Genomic DNA, 21,474 nt, shown 5'->3' on the forward strand with positions numbered 1-21,474 from the left:
TTCAATGCTAACGTGAAAAAGAATTCCAGGAGATTGCACTTTGCAGAATTGCATATTGCAGTCAGCACTATCATTGCACTTTGTGAAGAAAGTATTTCATAGTAGAGTCTGTGGATGGAAGGGAAGGAACTGTGTTCAAACTGTCTTCCATCATGTCCTCACTGTAAGACCTTAGGCTTGTTAACTTTTCTGAATCTTGGTTTCTGTGGTATTCAGAACGAAGCTGTAGCCATGGATAATTTATTTGCATAAGTTTAAAGATTATTTTTCAAAGAAAGCTGTGGATCCTTGGTGTGCTTTTTATGTGGTAGAGGTTTCTTCAACGCTGGCACCACTGAGCCGGGGCTTTGGGAGAAAGGCAACAGATCCTGGCTCTCTGGCTCCCAGCAGGGCTTTCTGTGCGAGGGAGAATGGTGCCCAGGACCCACTGAGGGATATCCACAGGCTGACAACACATGCCCCAGGTGCCATCACCAGGTAGCTGTGGGCACCCAGCGTAGTCTCCTGTTTTCCTCTGGTTTGGCCTGTTCTGCTCACTCCTGCCCCTCAGTGAAATCCTGGGCCAGTTCTCATGCGCTGCCCTGATGTAAACATTGAACAAATTAGAATTAGGGAAGTCATGAGATTTACAATGATTGCATTGAAAAACAGCACTCCAAGAGATCATTACTCATACATTCAGCAGTATTTGTTTACTGTCTCTTAGGAGCAAGTAAACAGTTAAGCACTTTCATAGTCTTCAGAAATGCTTTGAAACAATCATTACCTCATAGAAAAGGACTTTATTGTTTTTAGGACTGTCATTATAGAGAGAATAAAAATAAAACAGATTTCACAGTGGTAAGAACCAGTTCTGAGCTCAGACTAAAATTTTAATTTATATATATACAATTTTTACCATGTGTACTTTGTATTCCAAAAATGCACCTACCAAAGAAATTACAAAAAAAAAAAAAGATTCCATTCAGAGTTTCTGCTGTATCTTGGCCTAGTTTTGAGTCAGAATTTCCTCTAGGTGATGCAGGGGACTGTCCGATTTATGTGACATCTGAAAATCAAATGAGGAAAGAAATGAAAAGCACTAAGCGAAATACTTAGCACTGTAAGATTACAAGTTACCCTTGTGAAGAAATATAAGTACAGACTAATCATTAACCTTTCCTGTTTCCCGTTTTACTCTAAGTATTGTATATTAAATATTTAAATCTTTATTTACTAAATAAAATTTAGATGACATGCAATATAGTCTATTTAGCAAGATCATGAAAAAATACCAAAGAAATGAAAAATCCCCATCTGGGAAAACAAAATTATGGAGGAAAACTATCAAAATGTACAGGATGTAAGTGCCTTGATCACTGTGACAGCTGAACTTCAAATTTGATCCAAAGCTTCCTGTCCGTGAGTCAAGTGGATTTTAAAAATTTTCTACTTAAATACTTCTGACTTTTGTATTTAAGTACTTGGAAATTGATATAGTAACACTACATTCAATAGCTATCCTTTATCGATCCATGTATATGTGTGTGTGTGTGTGTGTGTGTGTGTGTGTGTGTGTGTGTATACACGTGTGTGTGTATGGGGAGGGAGATTATTTTGACAGATTGATTTTCTTTTATGATTTTCTTTCTAAAACTAGCTCATGAAAATAATTCCAAAGAGTTATTTTTGAAAACATTCCAAAGTGAGTACTTTGAAGAACAAGATTTGTTTAAACACATTACTTTATGCAGGCTCAAAAGGTAAAAGTTGGTGTTATTATTAGATTGTTTCACCTTGTAGAAATACAAATGTATAATATTCCTATAATAATAAATATTAAATATATGCATCAAAGATGTACTGAGAATTTAAAAATACATCTTAGACCATCATTGTAAACATGGACAGGTTGAGGTTCCCAGAGGACGTTTGTTGGTTTGGGGACACCCTAGTTCACCTGCTTTTTCCCTCAGCCTTTAAAGGCAGCTGGTGATTCAGCTGAGATAGACCCTTTAATCTAATTGCCAGGGAACTCAAGAACAGAATACACTGGGAGGCGGGTGACCCACGCACATGCACGTTCCTTCGTCCCACTATTTCTCTCATTATGAAAACTACTGCATATTGATTAGTGTCCTCGCCTTCAATGAAGTGGTTTTGAAAACATCTAACTTTCATTTCACACATGGTTTCTTTCTCATCTGGGAAATGATTTATCGGATTGCTTTACTTGTCCAAATATGCATCTCACCTGATTTTTCTAGAGAGGGAATATTATTGATATTATGAAGCAAAATGCTGTAAAATTAGATTATAATGATTTTTATCTGGGTCAGAAATGTTCTCAACATATGATACAACTGATTCTAGAAGTCGTGAAAACAAAGGGAAAATCTGTAGAAAGCATGGCAGAGGAAACAGCCCCAGACTTATTTTATTATTTATATTTCTGTAGCAACTTGTCTCTCAAGGGTACATAGTAATTTCATTTCCAAGATAGATACTTGCCAACATAGAGGAGAAATATTATCTCTATATTTCAGTACCTTGAATATAAGAGGCAGAATAACTATTTTTCAGTGCTATGATTTTTGTTGCTGTTTTAAAATTTTACTTCTTTGCTGACCTTCCTCAGTTTGAATAACTATTATTTATTTACATATTTGATTCTCCCATTTTTAATCTTCTACGATAAAAGACAGTGTTTTACTTAATTTTATCTTATCACAAAGAGTGGATTTTCAGGCGTGTGAGCCTGGGGAAATTTTCATCATGGACTAAACGTGTTGCCTCAACCTTCTTCTGGTACCAGGGCCTGGTACCGTCGAGTTACTGTATAACTGATATGCAAGTTTGCCTGACAAGATATTTTAAAACTTGAATTTGAAAAAGTAGAGAATTTAAAAGAAAAACTGAAAATGGATGTCAGCTGGGCTGTTCATAAAATGTTTTGCCAATAGAGTAAAGGTGATTTGATATCATAAAATACCACAGGGCATACTCAAGTGTGTTGGGCCACATGGGCACCCCTTGGTAAACCCGGCTGATGGCTGCCGAGTACGCAGCACCCCAGGTCAGAGGGAAGAGGTGCACCCCAGAGGAGAAAGATCTGTCTGGCCTCTGGCTGGCTCCACGGGCAGGATGTCTCTGCAGATGTGCTTACTGGGGGACCAGGTGTATGGTGTGCAGCCTTTCCAGGCCCAGAAACCTCTGACCAGGCCCTTCACCCTCCTCTCCTCCCTCCCCATAGGGCTGGCAAGGAGACCCTACAGCCAGCTTCCCTGCGGAGTTAAAATAAGATGCGCTATATGGGGAAAGGCTTTGGGAAGGACATTTAGCTCTTTACTGGAAAAATGAGCAGCTGGAGGCTCTGTGAGCCACAAAATCTGAAAACCAGAAGATTCCCCAAACACGTCTTCTCCTTGGATCTATCATTCAGACGCGAGGGCTGTACAAATAGGCTCAGAAACTGTTGCTCGGGGCTCTCAGACCCATAGCCTTAGGTCATAGCTTTCCACAAGTCAGGACCAGCTATGCACTGCCAGGACCAGCCTGCACATCCCACAAAGGCGACGAAAAGCCACATTTCAGTAAACACATGAACAGAGTCATTTGTTCATGAATGAAAAAAGTCACACATGATCACTTTCTGTTTTAGAAATGTAAAAAATGAACTAGAATAAAGAACAGTCATCTTACATGCCAAGTGAAGATTCTAAAGGAAAGATCAAATTACATTTATGTCGTAAGCATTTATTAAGCGTTTGCTGTACGCCGGCCGCGGCACCAGGTGCTGTGAATCCAGAAGCACTAACGTCCTGAGCGTTGGCCCCAAAGGCCTGAAGTCTGGAAACAATTTCAGTTGAAGAGCTCGTCAGCCATGGCACACCTGCTGGGTGCTGTGAGATGTGTGTGGACAGCTCTGGAAACCCAGGGGAAAGCCAGCACCTCAGCAGCGTCAGGGATGCCTCTTCCACCTGCAGGAAGACTTGGGCTGAGGCTTCAGGACTGGGCAGGAGAAACCTGGGTAGAGGGAGGTGCCAGCCTGAAGTAATGACAAACCTCCCAAAAACCACTGGGCACCGCAGCCCCGGGATTTGCAGGGCACCCGGCCCAGAGGGAGAGAGGGGAAGGCAGGATGGACAGGGGACACGAGCTCACGGGGACGTCCACACTGCGCCTGTGGTGCCTGCACTTGCAGAATTCAGAGATCACTGGAGGACTCGGAGCAGGAGAGGGGCTGAAATTCGGAGAACACTGGAGAACTCGAAGCAGGAGACAGGGCTGAAATTCGGAGAACACTGGAGAACTCGAAGCAGGAGACAGGGCTGAAATTCGGAGAACACTGGAGAACTCGAAGCAGGAGACGGGGCTGAAATTCGGAGGTCACTGGGGGACTCGAAGCAGGAGACGGGGCTGAAATTCGGAGGTCACTGGAGGACTCGAAGCAGAAGATGGGGCTGAAATTTGAAGAACACTGGAGAACTCGAAGCAGAAGACAGGGCTGAAATTCGGAGGTCACTGGGGGACCCGAAGCAGGAGACGGGGCTGAAATTCGGAGGTCACTGGGGGACCCGAAGCAGGAGAGGGGGCTGTGGCTGGGTTGTGTTCCCCAGACCTGGTGCTGAACCCTAATCCCAGGACCTGAGAATGTGACTGAGTTTCAGACAGACCCTTCGAAGAGGTAACCAGGTAGAATGAGGTCACGGGGGGCCCAAATCCAATCTGACCAGTGTCCTTATAAGAAGAGGGACATGAAGACACAGACACGCATGGAGGGACCAGCCTGTGAGGACGTGGGGAGAAGACGGCGTCTGCACACCCAGGAGAGGCCTCAGGAGGCCCCAGTTTTGCCGGCACCTTGGTCTGGGACTCACAGCCTCCACGACGTGAGAGAATCAACGTTGCTCCGTTACCACAGCACGGCAGGACAAACACGGGAGCCGGAGTCATGTTACAATGAAGACCCGCGGCCCTGCCATCCAGCACGGAGAAGACAGCTCCTCAAATAGCACAGGTGAGAAGGGACGAGGCCAGGCTGTGCCAGGCACAGGTGCAGGAATGGCTTTCAGAGGAAGCTCCAGGGGCAGCCGGCTGAGGAGCTCTGGGGAGCTGTGAAGAGGCTTCTAAGAGGCCTCCTGCCTGGGCCGTGGATGAGGCCCAGAAAGCCAGCGTGCAGGCAGGGAGTCTCCAGGACCTCATCCAGGAAGCGCAATATCCTAGGAGTCCAGGAGGAGAGGCTGTAATGATGGCTCCGTTCAGGGACAGACGCAGAGAAGGCGGCGGACACATGCAGATCCCAGCATGAAAACACATGAACAGTAAACACATGAACAGAGTCATTTGTTCACGAATGAAAAAAGTCACACATGATCACTTTCTGTTTTAGGAATGTAAAAAATGTACTAGAATAAAGAACAGTCATCTTACACGCAACTGAAGATTCTAAAAAAAGATCAAATTACATTTATGCTGTAACGGGGCTGTGCCATTTCCTCCTCGGGCTGCAGTAACAGGATGAGGTGATGCTGTCGGAGCCCAGAGAGCCGGGTCATGTGCGGGTAGAAGAAGGGATGACCACTGCGACCGGGGAGCCGGGATGGAGTGGGATGAAGTGCCCGACAGCCCTCTCCAGCTGCTGCCTCTCAGCAGCCGAAGCCAACAGGGCCCAGCCCCCACGTGCTGAGCTGAGGGTCCCAAGACTGGCCAACCCAACTTCAGGAAGAGGCGTGGAGGTCGAGGCTGGAGGTGCGGTCTGGAACCATGGAGCCACCCCTGAACAGGAGGGTGTAGCAAGAGAAGAGGCCTGAGACCAGAGCCCACAGTGTCCAGCATCATGGGGAGAGGGGCCTCCAGAAGGAGAGTGGAAAGGTGGGATCCAGGAGGGATGGGGAGGGGCCACGGGAAGGAGTTCAACGCTGCCCCAGCTCACCGCAGAGGGAACAGAGGCTGCCCCTGCGTCTTGGCACTGTGGGCAGTCCTGGGAAGCTGCTGCGAGGCCTGAATTGTGCAGCCCCTCTGTGGAGCAGCGGGGGTCCTGTTCACCCCCCACCCAGGGTAAGCCCAGGCTCCTGGTGTCCATGAGCCCTGCATAAATTCACAGCAGAGACCCCTGTGGGTCCCCCCAGAGATGGGGCTGGACTGAGGAACCCCTAAAAAGCAGGTGTGTTTGTCTCATATTTGCGGCTATAAGGATGGTCACAAGCCCTGTGGTCTACAGCAGCACAGCTGCAGGGGTCAGAAGTCTACAGTGGGTTCTGTGGGGCTAGTATCAAACATCGGGTCCTTCTGGAGGCTCCCAGGAGTTCGCTCCTTGCCTCCTCAAGCTTCTGGAGTTCTCTGCCATCCTTGGCTCAGGGCCACATGGCTCCCGCCTGGGCCTCCATCATCCAAGCCTCCTCCTCTGACTCCAGCCCCCTCCCTTCCTCATGTAAGGACCCTGGAGATCACACTGGGCCCACTTGGATGATCCAGGATCATCTCCCCACCTCAAAATCCTGAATTTACTCACATCTGCAAAGTCCTTTCGCCACATAAAGTACCATGGTCACAGGCCCTGGGGACTGGGATGCAGACATTTTTGGAGGAGTGTTACTCTATTTCGGTATACTGGTGGAGTATTTACCATTCAAGAATGGTGGACTCATTTTTGAATGAATGAGTCAAGAATGAATGAGGTCTTCTCTGGAACCGAGCCAAGTATAAATGGTGACATCCTCCAGACACTGACCCATGGGGAACCCATTTCTCTTCCAGGAGTATTACACTAATCCTTGTAATAAGTCCAGGTTGATCCTGATGAAGAGGAGCCAGATCTGGCTGGGGCTGATGGATGCTGTGTGCAGGCTCAGAGTCCACCCTGGAAAGCCCGGCGTGCTGCCCCGTGGGTCCTCGGCATCAGACCTGCTGCTGAAGGGAAGCCCAGGCGTGCTGCCCCGTGGGTCCTCGGCGTCAGACCTGCTGCCGACCTCATATCTCCAACTCCATAGCGCAGCATAGGCCAAATTCCAGAAACCTGGCATGACGCTATCGTGTGGGAGTTGGTCCGAAATGTCCCAGGGAATGTGAACGTCTTCCCAGCCGCTCAGGATGTGCCTCTGGTTGTCATGGTCCCCATTAGAACGTCTCAGAAACTGCCAAACACGATGGCTTCCATGAAGCCCAAGAACCCTTCAGCAAACGCTCCACGTTGCAAACTAAAGCCCAGGGTGTGCATCATGAAGACCCCATCCCTGTGTCCGAGGTTCAGAGGCGTGTACCCGGGACTCGGGCATGAGACCCCGTCACGGGCCTGAGCACGGCACCAAGATCATCCAACGCTAAAAGCAGGCACAGGTGAAAGTCTCACGTGGCCTCCCCTCTGCATCCAGACTTGTGTTTTACAGGAAATGATGAAATGCAGCCCAGATACCTAAAAGATGAAAACTAATCTTTGTGATTTTCATTGCCTTTGATTTCTTTGAACTACAGCCAAAGCTTTATGTACTTTATCTGTTGTGTGCTAAGCACACAGGATGAGTGGATGAAAGCCAGCCGGCCCTGGGGACTGATGGGAGAAGCCGTGGCAGAGCACAGTCTCTGAACAGAGGAGGGAGACCCAACCTCTTCTGGCTGTGGGGAAGGAGAAGCCCTGGGGGGCACGGGGAGGGGTCGGGTGTCAGAGTTAGGACAGGAGCCCCTGGTCTGTGCTGTAGAGAAGGAGCGGAGCCAGCTCCCGGTAAGGGTTTCCAAAGGTAAAATACTTGACACCTTTCTCTAGAACAGACATGGCAGACGAATCACATGCCTCCCGGTTTGCAGAAGGCGAGTGTGATGCAGAACAATCGTGCGTCTGGGTCAGGAGCTCACGTGTAAGCCAGAAATGCTCGGGTGAGAACAAATGTGTTCATAAAGATTTTTCCCAAGTGTGTAGCCCGCTCTTCCCTTCAAAGCCACCGTTTTCAAGTAATTTGTGTCCTTCTCTTATACAATCCTCCTGTCTACGTACTTAGACTGGAATTACAACATGAATGCTGGGATGATCTCCCAGGCAATGAGATTTCAAGATGAGGCTGTCATTGGACAAGTGAACTTGTCTAGACCAATTAGTCGTAATAGGAATGAAACTAGAGCCATGCATTCCTGACTCATAGTCCAGGACTCTTGCAGTTGACAGTGATCTGCATCTGTCCTGTGGCTCCATCTCCTCCCTAAAGTAGGGGTGCATCTGTCCTGTGGCTCCATCTCCTCCCTAAAGTAGGGGTACAGTTGGAGGGACATGTGTATGGGGATGGAGTCAGAAGTCCAGTGAGGACTTCCGTATCATTGTCCTAAGAGTAACGGTTACTGTAAGAAAGGATTTCTCATTGGTCATTTAACATCTTATCACCCAGAAAAATAATGGCCGAAATAAATAATTGATGTTTGCATAAGTCAGGAGGTGAATGAATGAGTCATTTCAGGTTTTCAGATATCGTGGAGATGGAAGTACTGTTGGATCTGCCTCCTACACCCCTCGAACTCACCAGCCCTCACCTGTCACCCCTCAAACCCGCCGGCCCTCACATGTGTCACCCCTCAAACCCACTGGTCCTCACCTGTGTCACCCCTCAGGGCTGAAACTATTGTCAGTGCTCACCTGGGGGGGGTGCCTGCTCAGCCTCCAAGGGGCCTGGTGGGACTTCCCACCCACTCTCTATCCTGCCTCCAGGACATTCTTGCTAAAAATGCAGCCTGACCCTAACCCCGCCCAACCAAAAGCCCTGTCTTGGCTCCGTGCAAGAGCCGGAGGAGTGAAGGCTGCCATCCTCTGTGGGGTCGCAAACCCCAGTGACCCAACCCCGCCAGGCGGCCCGGCTGCCCTCTCACTCCCACCCCTCCTGGCCACCCTTCCAGAAAGTCTCGCACCTCCACGCCTCTACGGCTGCTGCTCGTCAGCCCAGAATTTCTTCCTTGAGTTTCTGCCTGAGTCCTAGCTGTGCTTTAAGCCCCAGCTCAGAAATCATTTCTTCAAGGAAGCGGCACCACGTGCTTCTGATCTGATCCGTGTCTGCACGAAGCACGGCCTCTTCTCCTTCCCATGGTAGAAAATTGTGTTTATTATTTGCTTGTCGTTACATTGTCTCATCAATATATTGAAAATGTATTGACACCGTGGTTTTTATTCTAACAGGATGTTCATTTAAAAAGCATTACATTAAAAACAAATTATTTAGATTCATAAAATTAAAAACATTCTGAAAACACTGAGAAAAAAATACTTTTGCCCTCCTAGGGTAGAAAACTAGAGCGATGCTTTTAAATGAAATTGCTTGCAGGGCGCAGTGGCTCACGCCTGTAGTGCCAGCACTTTGGAAGGGTCACTTGAGGCCAGGCATTCCAGGTTAGAGAAAGCCCTGGTTGCACCACTGCACTCTAGCCTGGGTGACGGAGCAAGACCGTGCCTCGAATGAATGAATGAATGAATGAATGAAAATCATTCAACATTAGTACAGACCATCCCTGACTTAACGATGGTTAGACTTACAATTTTTCAACCTTATAATAGCATGAAAACCACCCACATTCTGTAGGAACCATACTCTGAGTGCACACACAACCATTCTGTTTTTCACTTTCAGTATACTGTTCCATGAATTTGTGGAGATAGTCAACACATGATAAAACAGGCATTAATCGAGATGATGTTGACCAACTGCAGGCCAGTGTCAGTGTTCTGAGCTCATTTAGGGTAGGCTAGCCTAAATTATGATGTTTGGTGGGTTAAATGTATTTCCCACTTATGATGTTTTTAGCATATGATGGGTTTGTCGGGACATAATCCCATTGCAAGTTGAGGAGCATCTGTGTATTTATTTCTTTCCTGTAATGATGCAAAATATGGATTATATGGAGTAATATTTGAAATTTTTAAAATGTGATCATGAAGTCGTATGTATACATTTTGGGTTTATTGATTACCCAGACAATAATCTTATAGATACTATATATTACAGTAAAAAGTTGTAATTTATTTGTTACTTTTTTTTTTTTTTTTTAATTGAGACGGAGTCTCGCTCTGTCACCCAGGCTGGAGTGCAGTGGTGCGATCTCGGCTCCTGCAAGCTCCTCCTCCCAGGTTCACACCATTCTCCTGCCTCGGCCTCCCAAGTAGCTGGGACTACAGGCACCTGCCACCACACCCAGCTAATTTTTTTTGTATTTTTAGTAGAGACGGGGTTTCACTGTGTTAGCCAGGATGGTCTCCATCTCCTGACCTTGTGATCTGCCCGCCTCAGCCTCCCAAAGTGCTAGGATTACAGGCATGAGCCACCGCGCCTGGCCTATTTGTTACTTTATAACTTGAAATTTTCTTCCTTTGCTTCGTGGGTTCCAAGAGTCATTGAGATGATTTAATAGGACATTTTTCAAAATTGCTTCCTGATAGGTAGTCCTAGATCCCAGAGAATTCACCTTAAAAAGGTCTTTTTCCTTTGAAGCATCACACGGAAATGAAAGGGAAGTAGGCATCTTGCTCCCGACACTCCATGTCCCAGCCTTGTCTTTCCCGTTCAGTTTGCAGATGGTTAGGTGATGTTTGCCATTGGTGGTGGGGGCCTGAGGCGATGCTATTCGGAATAACGCCGGACAGTTCTCTGGATGGGATAAAAAGTGCGTCTTTGTCTTCACTAGCTTTTACTAACTTGAATTTACAATTTACTTATGTTATGAATGCAGACAGCAGAACACATTCCTATGAGATTCATACTCATAGCAGCATCAAGATAGTTCATCATCCCTGAAGGGTTCTTGCAATGGTCTGGAAACACCACCCTCCCCATACCTGAGGCTGCAGGAGCTGCCAGTCCCCTGCCAGGTCTCTGTCTCATTCCACGCCGGCTGCTGCAAGGAAGCATCATAGCCTGGCTTATGAACCCCACAGATTTATCTCTCACGGTTATGGAGGCTGGAAGTCTGGGGTCAGGGTGTCCAGCATGGGCAGCCTCCTTGTTCATAGGAGCAACTTTTCCCTGCATCCTCACATGGTGGAAAAAGCGTGAGGAAACTCCCTGGGATCCCTTTATAAAGGCACGAATCCCTCATCCTGCCCCCAGACAAGCCACAAACCCACGGTCACAGACATCAGTCGTCTTTTATACATTTCATGTCACTACCACGCTCAAGGCCCCTGTGGCGATGTCAGATGAGTTTAACCTGTGCCACGTACCATGCCAGACCAGGCTCAATAAATATGGGTTGAACGTATGAGTGAGTGATTTGAAGATTTACAGTTGATAAGATCTTTAATTCCCTTTCTATTGAGAGTTTGTCCTAACTTAGAGGACCTCGATGTTTAAATTTTAAACTCCACTGTGCTCGGCTGTTAGCCTTGGCATCGACTGGAGCCTTTTCCTGTAGAATTCCTTTCTGAGGACAATACTTATTCAGGGGCACCCATGCATCCTTATCAGATGTTCTATGTGGACATGATTCAATTATCCATAACCGACATGTGCAAGAAATAATTTTTTTTTTAATCAACTTAATTTCCATTCTGAGTTCCCACACCTCCTGCTTGGTGTCCTGTGAAATTCAGCCTGTCATTTCAGGTTAAACCCAGGGCAATACCAAGGCCAGGACTCCCAGGAGGTTTGGAGGCATCTGGGAAGCCTCCTGGTCATAGGCCATTGGTCCCCTCCCACTGTCCTGAGATCCCTGGGTCCCTTTCTGCATGCAGGATTCCATCAAGTCTGCAGGTCTTCCCTGGGGCATGATCAGGACAGGGGCCGTGTTCTGTAGCTGCTCAGGGACCCACAGCTCCCCTTCTATGGTTGTCATCATTTCTGGCTTCCAACCTCTTCCCTCCTCTCCCTGAGCCCCTGGTCCCCTCAGTCACGTCTCTACTGAGTACAGGCTTTTGTGAAAGTCAAGGTGATCTTTGCCAATGGAGAGGACATCCTGGGGTTGACTTCCTCCCATAGAAATCTCTGAAAAGAAGAACCGCTGATCTCACTTGCAATGGGAAGAACTGTGGGGAAAAACATACAAATCCTATCACAGAGGTTCATTCTGCAACGTGAGTGGAGTGCAGGCATTTCCCGGAACAACAGCCAGCATGCGGTCATCCTTGGATGGCGTCTGAACACACGCCTGGGGAGAGGTGTGGAGGCGCCCGAAAAATCATTGCCTGTGACCCTTCAAAATTCAATTTTATTCTCCAGAAAAGTAAAAATTATTCAGGTATATACATTGAATTTGAATAACTGCCTTTACCTAAAACTTAAGATGTCCAAAAGCCAACGCTATATATCAAAAATATTTTTAAACTGAAGGAAAAACCCAACCACTGAATTCTTTTTGCTTTTCAAAGCTACCAGAACTACTCAATACCCAGTGTCTAGTTATTGCTAGCTGTTTATATTTTCAGCAGTGGTGTTAGGCTAAATGGAATTTGTTTAGGCCATTTTAATGTCCCTAAAATTAAAGCAAGAGATTAAATGAGAATGATTACTCTGAATTAATCTTTGAACCCTTTTGCAAACACCAAAAATGTAGAGTGCTAGAAACTTAACTGGCAAGTTTGGTTATGGTTTTAGGTACTTGGGTGGTGAGATTTGTATCACTACTACTGATATTTTCAAATGACATAGAAGGTGGCAATAAAATATAGTAAGGAAATAGTTATATAGGAAGGAAACATCTGTGAATGTAGGAAAAATACTCCTTTTTAAAATATTTAATTACACTGAATTTATTTCATCCTAACATAGCCATTAAGATAGAGGATCGTGCTGTGCTTTTTAAACGTAAATCATGGGAAAGCTTTGAAAATCCCAGTGGATTCATCATGGGGAATATTTATATCTCTGTTTATTTATTTATTTATTTATGTATTTATTCATTCGGTTTTGGAAGCCAAGAAGGAAAGAGATAAAGAATGGAATGATGGATCATATCAAATGTTACCATGAGTATAAGGAAGATAAAGAAAAAGAGAAAGATTGATTAGCTAAGGCAACCACAAGATCATGGTTGATACAGGCAACTGCAGATTCATGGAACTTCTGGAGGAAAGGTACCCACACTTTTAATATGGGGGCAGGTTACATTTCCAATTCTTCACAGTGGCAGGATACGCTCCTAATCTCTTTCTGTAATAAAAACGAGTATTTCTTGTATCCGTTTATTGGTTTACAGCAGGTCATTACTTTACAACCATTTCGATCAATCACACAGTCAACTGAATAAACTCACAAATATGTGTTTAGTGCCTGATGTGTATAAGATAATGGAGAGATGCTTTATAAAAGGAAAGGAAACAGAATTGAAAATAGATTTAGAAGCTCCGTATACATAAAAGGATAATCATGTTCAAAAACTTTTGTTCCCTCTTCTGATCGGTGTTGAATGACTACAAACTGTTCTATGATTCATAAAATAGTCAAAATTCCTGTCTCTTCTGAATATGACAGCATAAGCTTAGATCATGGTTTAATTATAAGGCACAGGAATGGTCTCCCACACACTTATTCTGTGGACGGAGGTTTTATCTGTGAGGGTATTCTAAAACACCTGTGTTATCTGGCAGATAGCACTTAACAGAAATGAATTATGTGACATTGTCGGCTATTCCAGAGAAAGATACTGGGTGTTTTTCAAAAGATCCTCAGAATGTGCATCTGCATTTCTTGACCGAGAAGACGGAAGCTTGGGTGACAGTTGCTGGAGCAGAGATGGGAGGAGAGTAGAGATAGAAGCTTGGGTGACAGTTGCTGGAGCAGAGATGGGAGGAGAGTAGAGATAGAAGCTTGGGTGACAGTTGCTGGAGCAGAGATGGGAGGAGTGGAGAGATAGAAGCTTGGGTGACAGTTGCTGGAGCAGAGATGGGAGGAGAGTAGAGATAGAAGCTTGGGTGACAGTTGCTGGAGCAGAGATGGGAGGAGTGGAGAGATAGAAGCTTGGGTGACAGTTGTCAGAGCAGGGTTGAGAGGATGGTACAGACATTCCTGCCATTGCTGCTGCTTCCCATCTCTGCCTCCAGCATCCACCACCAAGAAAACCCCTGCTCAGCGGAATTTGGGGACTACATGGGGAATAATTTGGGGAATTTTGCTAACAGATACATGTATTCACTTTCTCAAACATACCGTCCAGGGTCCACGTTCTGAAGATAAACAGGTTTACCGATTCTTCACAAACATTCAGATACCATATTTCTTCCTCCCCACCTCTGCCTCGCAGCAGAAGGGCCAGGATTGAAGCAAGAGCCATACCCGTATGTGGCTGGAAATATTGACCCACTAGATTCTGTGTGTTCTGTGTGGCCCGTCTTCACCGGGTGCCCTGAGCCCAGCCGAATGAAGCACTGGCCCCGTCAGCAGCTACGGTCACATCCACTTGCAAGTTCCAAATTCTGAGTTTCCTGCAGAGAGCAGGTCTCTGCTGTGGCGCCAGCGCGTGGTGGGGAGGGCATGGGAGGGATCCAACTCCCCTAGTTACCTCCCCCATCACCAAGAGACTGGAAGTTCCTGGCATACAACATAGGCTGAGAACCCCAACTGAGCTACTTCTCCAAAGTGGGGGCAGCAGGCGTGGCTCCAGCGCATGGCGGCTGGCGTGTCCATCCTTCTGGAAGATGCCCCGCCATGGCCACTCCACTCCTGCTGGGCTCCTCTCTGGCCCCCAGCTGCAGCTGCTTAAGCCCCCAGCTCTGTTCTCTGCATTCACAGAACCACCACAGGCCGTGTAGCCCTCCCCATGTGAAATAACAGGGGAAGTTGTCTGACTTACAAGGCAACTGCCAGGCAGCAGAAAAGCTGATTTTATTCTCCATCTGGATCTGTGCTCATCAGAAGAAAATTTGAAAAGTTTAAAAAAAAAAACAAAAAAACCCCACACAAAGTGATGGAGGGACACAGTCTTGTGTGTGACTACCTGAGGCAAGCCACCTCCTGCACCTCTGGCCAGACGTTCCTCAGCGCCAGCCAGCCTTTGCGTGAGGCAGCACTCAGAGCCTTGTCAGACCCAGGCCAGGAAGGTAGCCTGCCCCAGGCACCCACACAGCTCGTTTCTGCAAGCCCCATTTGCCCAGTGAGTCCTTCTCTTTTTCCTTGAGAATTAAGTTGTTTTTTTCTGGTCATACACTCCTTAACATGCAGGTGTAGAATTGAGAGATATTTGTGTTTCTTTCCTTTTTTAAGTAATTCCATAAACCTGGTGCTAAGGAAATATTACGTCCGACCCTTGGTGTGGGCAGCAAAGGAGATTGGGTTTTATGCACACCAAGGTTCTTACCTACAGATGCTAATGACAATCCTCCTGGAGTCTGTGTGAGCCCATCACGTTCCTCATCCTGTTATGTATATTTTAGTAATTTGTTCTGTTCACTGTGAGTCTCTCCTCCGGCTAGAATATAAGCTCCACGGGGTCTGTGTTTTCCTTGCTGCTGAATTCCTGTGCCTAGAACAGAGCTTGGCACATAGTAGATACAAATGTTTGTTGATTTATTTAGTGAAAACAAGGCACAAATGAATGAATAAGAAGGATTCTCTCTCTCTATGAACTGCTATGTTAGCACTCCTGCCCACTTGCAAATGACCTTCATCTTGTGAGTGATATTTCTGAGTTTCCAGGAGGGCAGAGACAAGGTAGAGAATTTTGTCAGGTCAACAACACCTGGGAAGTGGTAGGCGGTCCATAGATTTTTTGATAAAACATTCTGTCAGGTCAGCAGCACCTGGGACGTGGTAGGCGGTCCATAGATTTTTGGGGACATGTACATGGATAAATCAGTCCTTTCTGTGCACTTATGTAGAACTTCTTTTCATTCATTATGGAATTTGCATCATCTGTTTCTGTCACTCTTGAAGTCAGGGTCAGATCTTTATTTTAAAATAAAGAATAACATGCGAGACAGACAGTAATGAGACCAGCTGGCGAACCAAAATGTTATGAGCCGTTTCTGAAAAGCAAAGCAAATTGCCTCCTTCATCTGTGTATCATCCCGTCAGCGTTCGTGTCTCAAGGCTGTGCCATAGATAATTCATTGTGCAATTGTCATGCCAACCTCTGTAGTCCATATGCCCTCTGCCTTGGGCCCATGAGAGTTGCGATTTCCTGGTGACCCAGAGGACTGTCGTGAGCATTTCTCTGTTTTGTTAGAAGCTCTTCATTTTCAGGGTACCACTGTAAATGGGGGATTTGAAACACATCTATTTCGTCGATTAGAATGAAGAAGGAGTGCCCAGATCCTGCCAGGCCTGGAGACACTGGCGTCGCGTTGGTTCTTGGTGCTGGCCCTGTGGGTGGGGTAGGGAGCCCACAATGCCCACTACACAGATGTTGCCGGGCCTGGAGACACTGTGGCATCACATTGGTTCTTAGTGCTGCCCCTGCGGGTGGGGTAGGGAGCTGACAATCCTCACCACACAGATGCTGCCAGGCCTGGAGACACTGGCATCGTGTTCGTTCTTAGTGCTGGCCCTGCAGGTGGGGCGGGGGGCCAACAATCCTCACCCCTCTCACAGGGAGGCTGCGGGTGCCTGGGGTCATAGGGCTTCCTGCGGTGGGGCCAGAACCGAGCCCGGGTATCCCATGGCCACCCACACCCCCACTCTCTGGAGGCTGCTTCCTGGCCACAGGAGTCGTTCAGGCTCAGCTAGCTCAAACTGATGCTTACTGATCCACATAGGCTCTGGAGATGGACAGAGCAACTCTAATCCAAGGAGCCCTGATTTACTGGCAGGACCAACGGCGGCCCTGTGATGGGTTCACCTCTCAGAGGTGTGGGCAGAGGCCAGTCAAGATGCGTGGGCTGTGAACTGCAGGGGCGGATTCCTGTATTTCCTTCTCCATTAGGGTCACCTTAAGATTGAGATTAGGACGTCCACAGTGTGGGTTGGGGGCCTTCCAACCTTCTGATCAAGCTTCACCTGAGACGTTGACATGGTTTAGGATCTATTCATTTGACTCTGAAGTGTAAGTCAGAGGTAAGCACGGTCTTGACTCTTGCCAGTTGTCTTTGCTTTACTGTTTTATTAATTTTTTAATTGAAGGTCACTTCCTTTTCTTTAGAAAGAGAGACATTAGGCCGGGCGCGGTGGCTCAAGCCTGTAATCCCAGCACTTTGGGAGGCCGAGACGGGCGGATCACAAGGTCAGGAGATCGAGACCATCCTGGCTAACACGGTGAAACCCCGTCTCTACTAAAAAAAAATACAAAAAACTAGCCAGGCGAGGTGGCGGTGCCTGTAGTCCCAGCTACTCGGGGGGCTGAGGCAGGAGAATGGCGGGAACCCGGGAGGCAGAGCTTGCAGTGAGCTGAGATCGTGCCACTCACTCCAGCCTGGGCAACAGAGCGAGACTCCGTCTCAAAAAATAAATAAATAAATAAATAGAAAGAGAGACATTAGTAACTTCAGGTATATTAGCTGATGGATCAATGTCTGTGCACTCACTATTTGCCATGTGCATGGTAAAAATAAATGCTTACATCATTAAATGCAATACCACCTACAGAATTAGGCCTCCCTCTAAATCTTGTTGGAAAGATTTCATTCTGATACAACTTCAGCATAGACGTCATTCACAATTAGGTGTCCCATGTACACACATGCACACACGGAGAGACACACTGACTGTGCAAGTGTGTAACAAATGCTGCCTCCTGTACAGTTCACAGCATTTCAAAACACAGGCTCACCAGCATCCTCCAGTTCTTGGTCTTTCCATTTTTCCACTGGAAAAATTATTCCTTTCAAACATGTTTTCATCTAAAAAGTTTTGCATTCTTAAAGAATTGGAACATGGCCAGGCACAGTGGCTCACGCCTGTAATCTCAGCACTTTGGGAGGCAGAGGCAGGCAGATCACCTGAGGTTGGGAGTTCGAGACCAGTCTGGCCAACATGGTAAAACCCCATCTCTACTAAAAATACAAAATTAGGTGGGCATGGTGGTGGGTGCCTGTACTAGCAGCTACTTAGGAGGCTAAGTCAGGAGAATCACTAGAACCCGGGAGGCGGAGGTTGCAGTGAGCCGAGATCGTGCCATTGCACTCCAGCCTGGGTGACAAGAGTGAAACTCCGTCTCAAAATAATAATAATAATAATAATAATAATAATTGGAACATAATTGTGTCCTGCTGATCAATTGGATTGGGAAGGAACCAAACTATGTTGCTGATATGTTTCTTTTTTTGTGTGTTGATGTCAAATCATCCTAAGAGTCAGTGTGTGCCATCACTGGTGATGGATTCCTTTTCTGGGTTATCCTTTAGTTTTGTTACCTGGCCCTTTGAACATTCAAAATTCTGTACTTGGAAACATGTGACTCTTCAGTTCACTAAAAGTTGATTCGTTCTCAGTATTCTTCAGAAAATACAAGTTCTCACTGTGTGATGTGTTGTTCAAACCTTTTAAATGGAAACAGGAAGTGTCTCGAACAGCAAAGCAGCTGTCATCACTTCATTTTACTGTCTACAAGATGTTAAATGCTGGTTAGACTATAATTCCTTGCTAATTAACACATTCAAAATAGACATCTTTGTGGCTAACCTATCAACGTTGCCCCAGAACTTGGGGGGCCCACATAATTTCTTGTAACTTCAGGAAAACCATTGTGTGTATGCTTGTGGGATGTGACTTCTGTGTCCCGTCTGATGTATACTTCTGTTTTGTGACTAACATTAATTAAAGTGTCAAAATGGCTTTAATCCTCTATGTTGAGTCTTCTGCCTTAGAAGTTTAGTTTGTCCAATATTCATTCTCTCATTCAGACATTCATGGGCTTGATGACTGTAATTCCTTTTATGCTCTCATCCTTGAAGTTCTAATTAAGAGAGTGCAGTGAATTCCAGTGTGGCTGCTGCATTCGAATAGAATGGCAATGCTTGTCCTTCAAAGTGCATTTTATCTTGATTACGTATTTGTGCTTTATACGATGGAATGCTAATTTTCAAATTCCCGCTTGGCTTGCAAATGACTTTCAGGGATTGAATTCAGAAGTGATGTCCAGAATTCCAGGTGCAGAAGGATAATTAAACACGTGTTTAAAGCGATGATGGATTCACATTTGCAATTCCTCAAAGCCGTGTAACGTGAGGGTTGTGGCGCAGTTTCTTTCATCTCATTCACATAAGCTTCTTTCCAGTAAAATGTGTTGGTCCAAAATCTCCTCCACGAAGCTGTCTAACCCAACACTGAAGACCTGAAGGAGAACCTTCATGATCAGAGTCCTCTGCTTCATGTGCTCTGTTAGAACACTCGGGGAACTATGTCCAGACACGGCCTTTTCACACAGGACATGTCCTAGACACGGCTGCCAGCACAGCTGTCATGATGAGAAGATGTTCCACGCTGAGGCAGGTCGGTGCGGTAGCCGCTGGCCACACCTGACTATGAGCAGTGGACACACAGCGTGTGCCGCAGAGGAACCCAAGTGTAATGGTATTTTAGGTATTCAGAAATGTTAGAAGCTTGGAGGCCAGGTGCAGCAGCTCACATCTATAATCCCAGCACTTTGGGAGGCCGAGCTGAGGTTGGGAGTTCAAGACCAGCCTGTCCAACATGGTGAAACCCCATCTCTACTTAAAAAATAAAAAAAAAAAATTAGCCGGACATGGTGCTGGGCACCTGTAATCCCAGCTACTTGGGAGACTGAGGCAGAATTGTTTGAACCTGGAAGGTGAAGATTTCAGTGAGCTGAGATCGTGCCACTGCACTCCAGCCTAGGAGACAGAGCAAGACTCTGTCTCAAAAAAAAAAAAAAAAAAAAAAACAGTTTGGGCCATTTGTTGTGGCTAATGGCTAAGCTATTGGGCAGGGCAGTCTAGAAAGGAGGCTTTCTGACACAATTGCGGTAAACCTAAGAATGTGGGCATTTTCCGTGGGTAGCAGTCTCCCCCTCCTTCACTCTGCCAACACTGCAGCCCCCACTGTGTATTTATCAATTCTGCCATCTCCCCTTCTGACAGTCCTTTTGATTCCAGAAATTTGACCAATTTCTTCAGAAAGGGTTAGCAAATGAGATGGGCTCAATTCCAGATACATCTGAGGAAGGTCAGTTTTTACACACCTCTTCCCTGCCCCATTTATTCAGCTCTAACAGGGAGGGACACATCCACCCGAATACATTTCCTTTGAGCATCAACACGCTTCGCTTCATGCAATTTTTGTGGAAATCTTCCTAAAACGTACTATATGCATGGTCCATCCTAAGTCGTGTACTTAACCTTTTCTTCATGCCCGAAGTCATTCCATTGGCCTCAGAGTACTCAAGAGGCAAGGCATTTTACACAGTTCCCTCTGACCACAACCCCATCATTCGCGGGGTGACACCAACGTATGCGATCCCTGTGAAACCAACAAAATCCAAACCAGTTCAGTCGTTGAATTACAAAGCCCGGGTATATTTTCATCTATTTCCCTGTAATTTGGAAGACACTTAAAAAAACATCAGGGATTTTATAGTGTTGTTTACATGGTAAAAGAAACCAATGCTAGGCTTTTCAAACCAAACAGACGCTCATGGGAGGAATTGGTAATTATTTTAAAGAGAGTAGTCAGGTCAGGTCTTCAGAAACTTTCAGTTATTAAACAATCATTTCTTCTTCTAATTGCAAAATACATATTTGATCACTTATATAATCCCATGTGACTGTTTAGTAATCTCTGTCTCTGTCTTGATTCATCTTCTTTCTGAGGACGTGGATTAGAATTACATAGCTAACTTAAATTTCAAATTTTCAAATATATTTAATGTTGGACATATGTATAGAAAGTGATAGATAACACAGCCTATAGCTCATAAGGATTAGTTCTGATAACCGCATGCTAAGCGTGCATTCACGGAAACAGAATTAAGACGAGTATTATCACCCACACCATCCAACTGAATGGCTGGATGTTTTTCTGTAATGTGTAAAATGCTTTCATTCATTGATTTTAATCTGTAGCAGCAAGTTGATGTGATCAAATGATCATTTTAAATTCTTTCTTTACTATTGTTTCCCAGCCTCCAATTTGAACTTTAATAAGCCATGTAGGAATTTACAATTCTATCGCACAGGGCTGTACAGGCATAGCAAATATTTGTCAAAAGAATGGACTAATGAACGAATGGATGCAGTGATATACTTCCATGTTTCAGAAATCATTTCTTAATGTTAATCTCTATATCGACAGCATTTTATGTACTGCAATTTTTATTTAACCAGGACAACTGATAATTTTTAAATTATAAAAATCAAATATTGCCAACATAAGAAAAATGTAAGTGAAACAGCTTCGTTGTCTGGGGTATATACCCTGGTTCTTTTGTCACGGGCGAGAAAGAATTTACGACACGGACACATGATTTTAGGAGCGGAAAGTTTAATAGAAAAAGAAGTGAGAGAGAAAAGGCTTCCTTATGCTGAGAAAGCAGATCGCCCAAAAGAAGGTCTCCCGTTTACAGCAGAATGCAATCAGTTTCGTACAGAGGCTTGAGGAGGTGGTGATTGGTTTACAGAGGGCCCAGGGGATTGGTTAGAGCAGGTGT

General features: G+C 45.8%; 1 protein-coding gene across 2 annotated transcripts in view; it reads left to right on the plus strand.

Moving 5' to 3' along the window:
• The window catches only part of DLGAP2 (discs, large (Drosophila) homolog-associated protein 2), a 194,492-nt gene that overhangs the window by 124,543 nt on the left and 48,475 nt on the right, over positions 1 to 21,474 (plus strand). The window lies entirely within an intron of this gene.

Source organism: Colobus angolensis, unplaced genomic scaffold (assembly GCF_000951035.1).
Source record: "Colobus angolensis palliatus isolate OR3802 unplaced genomic scaffold, Cang.pa_1.0 Scaffold165, whole genome shotgun sequence".
NCBI lineage: Eukaryota > Metazoa > Chordata > Mammalia > Primates > Cercopithecidae > Colobus > Colobus angolensis.